General features: G+C 30.3%; 1 long non-coding RNA gene across 1 annotated transcript; it reads left to right on the top strand.

Moving 5' to 3' along the window:
* Positions 1 to 957: 957 nt before the first annotated feature.
* On the top strand, positions 958 to 4,904 carry LOC126885876 (uncharacterized). Its single transcript, XR_007698476.1, has 3 exons — positions 958 to 2,698; positions 3,334 to 3,491; positions 4,431 to 4,904. It is a non-coding gene; the product is annotated as an uncharacterized LOC126885876 (long non-coding RNA).
* The last annotated feature ends 259 nt before the right edge of the window (positions 4,905 to 5,163 follow it).

The raw sequence follows: 5,163 nt of genomic DNA, 5'->3' as shown, positions 1-5,163 counted from the left end.
TTTCTTCTGCGACGAGGTATACTCGTACCCAAGTAGGTGGAGGCCAATAAACTAAAGAAGAAGAAGAAGAATATACCTAATTATAACCATAAACGGAACCATATAGTTAAACTATGTTACGACACGGGCCGTTTGAACTATTTTAAAATACAGAAGACTTTAAATTTGTACTTCTAAGTTATTATGAGATTTTGAAGCATAAAATTTTGGAAATCTCATTTTTATACAAAACTGAACATTATTATGAAATAAAAAAATGTGCAAGTTCCCCTATTATAGGTGACTTTAACGCTAAATCGGTAAGGGTAGTTATGGTCAAGTAGTAGGTTCATGGGGTTGAGAAGAATGACACTGTCATTTTTGCATGCAACAAATATCTGAATTGTCAATTAGAATTGGCAGATGCAGTTAGTGAATTTCTTTAATTTTTCTGATATTTTGACTTCTATAGGGTTAAAAATGACGTTGTCAAAATAAAACGGTAAATTTGAAATGAAATTTGAATCATATTCAAATGGTAGAATATAAAAAAGAAATAATTTTATATATTTGAAAGGAAATCTAATATTCACAGAAAGGTAAGAGAGCTTCACTTTAATATGTGATGGCTTCTATGTTCTTTACTATTATCCCCCTAATTTCTGTTTTTTGTCATTTCCTCCCAGTTATGTATTCTTGATTTTCTTACATCGGTTTCAACCCTTTCTAACCACTTCTTTTTTTGGTCTTCCTCTTCTGCGCTTTCCACCCACTCCTCCAAAATTTGAGAAAGTGGAGAATGTAAGTTTTGTAGTTAGAGCCCTCAAATGTTATGTATTCCCGGTTTTGTTTTACAGTGATGAGCGCGCTAATAACCGGCAAAATAACGCAAAAGATGGAAAACATAATATTAAGTTGTGAGTGTGAGATAAAAAGGAATGAAACTAGTAGAGTTGGGAAATTTAGCGATAAAGACCTATTACATTATATTTTTATTGTTTCCCACCTTTAGACGTATCAGACAAGTACCTATATCACACCTATATCAACTAAAACTGTCACTGTTACAGTGGCAGTTGCCAAACTCGTCCGATACGTCTAAAGGTGGGAAACAATAAATAGAATGTAAATTTATAGGTTTTTATCGCTAAATTTCTAACCTCTACTAGTTTCATTTCTTTTTATCTCACAACTTAATATGTTTTTCATCTCTTGCGTTATTTGGCCGGTTATATTAGCGCCAACATCACTGTATAGAATGAGGCGTTGACAAATACTCCGGTCAACTTAAGCATCCGAGGCTACAAAAATTACCATCAAGCTGAAAATTGGCAGGATTGTTCAAAATACCATCATAAATGAAATCTAAAAAGTCCTCATAAATCCGACCCCTGCTAAAAATTTTACGCGGGGTCAAAGGTCACCAAATATTGTTTTTAGCGATTTTCAGCGAAACGGTAAGTTTTATCGTAAAATTAGTTCTAACAAAAAATGTAGATTAGATAATTATCTAGAAATAATGCCTTATTACTTTTTTCCTGAGAGCCACCGTTTTTGAGATATAACGATTCAAAAAGTGGTAATCGTCATAATATGCGCACACGTTTCCACACCACTTTTGAGGTAGTGTACTTAACGCGTTTTTTTAACGTGGTTTCCCCAGTAGGCCTATTCCACGGATCTGTTATGATTCTGTTTAATTTAAAGCTATTTAATAATTGATATTGGCAAGGGTTAAAAATGATAAAAGTTATATAAAGCGGTATAAATTAAAAAAAAAAGGGAAATTTATCAAACTGGTTCATAATTTTCTAATACTTCTGCTTCCCTTGTTCTTCTTCTCATTGTTATTCTTCCTCTTCTTCATCTTCTAGTTTTTCTTCTTCTCTTTCATCTTGTTCTTCTTCTTCTTCTTGTTCATCCTGGGTGCAAGTAAATTCCCTAACAACACACAACATTCCAGGAATGTACTACCAAAGTTCTATCAATATTTGAATGTCCTGGACATTTAGGGAACATTCGGTGAACATCTGTTTAAATTATTCCTGGAATGTTACCATAAGACATTCTGTGAACATACTACCAATGTTCCTATATTTTAAGTTGCGAAATAATACATACGTGTAAGAGATACAACATTACTTATAACATACTAAACAAACAAAGTGACATTTTAGGCCTACAGTGCAATAATATGTCAAATTTAAAGAGTTTCCCAAGATTATAAACATACAAATGTAATAAAAATTATTGTTCGCGAATATTCAATTTGGAATGCGATTTTGTTAATAAAAAAAATACTTATAACTTATGCAAAACCCAAGAGAGGCATTTATATTTATTTCTTTTGCGTTCATTTTCAAATTCGCCGTGCATATATTTTTGTGCATGGCGCTTGAGAGGGCATCACGTGACTAAAAACGACCAACCAACGACCTCGCTTCGGCCATCTTGGCATCTTCATCTTGGCGACCTTGCCTTGCCGTGGATTGTTTTTAGTTGTTTGTATTATTTGTGCTTTTTAAGAATATTTTTTTAATTCGGATACTTTTATAATAGCTTTAATAGTATTATTAACATAGTGCATAAAATGGTGTCCTGTTTTTAACGCAGTTGGAGTAGCAGAAACAAATGTAGATAAAAAAATCTGCAGGAATAACGTTTCAATTATGACAGAAGCTCAAAACAAATGACTGTGAATGAAAAGCCCTATTAAAAGGTTAGTATGCAAATATGTAAACGAAAGCATGCCCTGTATTTCAGAAAATAAATTAATACTATTAATACCCTAATAATACTATTCATAAAAAATCTTTTAAGTAACGTAGATATAACAAAGTGAATAAAAGGCATAAATCAGAAGAATTATTATTTTATTTTATAAGTTAATAATTGGTCATATCCATTTATTATTTTAATAATAATTGTGAATAAGCCACAAACTTCGCTTATTCCTAACTAAAATAGTAAATAGAGATAGGTAATAACAAAAGGATTTGTAAAACTAAAATAATTCTTTTTGCGTTTTTGCTAGTGTATGCGTTTATAAATAGGATGGTAGACCACACACTATAATATGCAGTACCAACTAATGAATACACAGAATATTATAGTCGATTTGCTAAACTCAGTCTCAGTACTAATTACTGTAATTTTGGCAAAATTGGCCAAAAACAAAAAAAATTACCTACTAAAATCACTAGCCAGTTGTGTCTGAGTTTGGGGAACCGACTATACTAATAAACAATTTCTAAGCTGTTTTATAATAATTTTGTGAGTTCATTAATCATATTTTTTATTTAAAACTAAAATTTGTTAATAATGCTTAGTAATGCATATATTTTGTATTTTTAGCTTTCCAGAAGATCCTGCGAAGAAGACATGAAGTATAGATCAGATTTGTTAATAGAGGAGTATGTTCAAAACACTTTTTAGAAAAAGATATTGACAGAACTTCACTTTCATCTGTTCGTTTGAGAGACTGTGCTGTTCCAATAGCTTATGTCACACAGGTATATGCATAACCTAATTAATAATACAGTCCGTACAATATAGATACTGTTGTAATTCATTATCTACATCGGAGATCTAAGTTGACATTGTTGCCCAACTACAAAAAATTTTTGAATTCATTTTAAGTCAAATATATCACATAATTATTGCGAAGTAGATTATACAACAAAACAGATTAATATTCAATGTAAATAAATAAAAACATCAGAAATCGAAAACAAGAATTAAGGTATAATCTTATGTTACAGTTATTAAGGTACCAAGGGTATTATAGGGATATACGTTGACCGAAAGCGTTATTATTATAATACCTGTGGTGCCTTCAACGTTTAATGCCCGACTAAATTATTCTTTATATGCGAAAAATTTGAATGAATTTTGAATTGATTAGTTTTTAAATAAGTACATTTACCAGTAACAGTAGTAACGTAATTGTGGTAACCATAGTTTTACTTAGGTTGATATTTGTCAACTTGACAGTATCTAAGTCGTTATTTAAATTTAATGCCCAAGGGCGTTATATCGTACTTAACAGACTTCGAAATGTCATTATTTGTCAAATAATGTACCAGTAGGACATTAAAGTAAATAATAAAAACAATAAATATAATGAATACTAAATACTTATTTGTTTGTGAAAAATCTATTTCTTTGTGGCTTTTTTGTAATTAATTATTCTAATGGGGAAATAAGCCACAATTTACTTGAAAAAATAATTTTATTAAGGTTTCTACTTCCACATCGGATGTCGTTGTCAAAATACAAAATGTTCATTATTATTATTTTATTTATTAAATATTATTTATTATTTATTTAAATATTATTTAATATTTATTTTTTTATTATTATTTATGCATATTATTACCTGTAAATAATATTTCTTCTGATTGTTAATTGTAAAGGATAGAAAAATTACCTTTTATTTTATTTTCTTTTAGAATCAGCTGAGAGAAGTGGTCTACAAAAAACCAGAAAGGAAACGGAATATGTGGCTACGAAAAGCAAAAGAAAGGTTTACAAAGCAAATGTGACACATTTTTTTATAATATTTAGGAATGTCAGCAAATTACATTAAAAAATGTATGTAAAGATTTTTTGCAATAAAAATGTTTATATTTATCAAGGATGTATTATTTGGTATGGCCATATATCGTCAGTGATGTGACAGTACCTCCTATCTGTTTTTTTCAAGAGATTTGTAAGATAGACTAAAAACTTGTTTCGGCCACCTCCTGTTTTCATATATTTTTTGACTTGTTTTGCAGTAAATTCAACTATCTATTTACTACAAAAAAAGTCAGAATACGTACGAAACCAGAAAGTGACCTTAAAAAATGTTTTTCGTCTCCTGCAAACCTCATGAAAAAACATATAGGAGGTATTGTCACATTACTGACGATATATTTCAGTGAATGTCTAAAAAATATACTGTGAATGTTCAAAGAACGTTCGTAGACATTCATGGAATGTTCTAACAAGACATTCAGTCTAAAAATATACTGTGAATGTCCAAAGAACATTCATGGAATGTTCCAACAAGACATTCAGTCTAAAAAATAGACTGTGAATGTCCAAAGAACATTCGTAGACATTCATGGAATGTTCCAACAGAACATTCTAAGAATATTTAAAATGCTGACACAGCACTTTCCTGGTACTTTCCAGGGACAT

Source organism: Diabrotica virgifera, chromosome 6, assembly GCF_917563875.1.
Source record: "Diabrotica virgifera virgifera chromosome 6, PGI_DIABVI_V3a".
NCBI classification, from domain to species: Eukaryota; Metazoa; Arthropoda; class Insecta; order Coleoptera; family Chrysomelidae; genus Diabrotica; species Diabrotica virgifera.
This window is presented reverse-complemented; position numbering and strand designations above follow the sequence as displayed.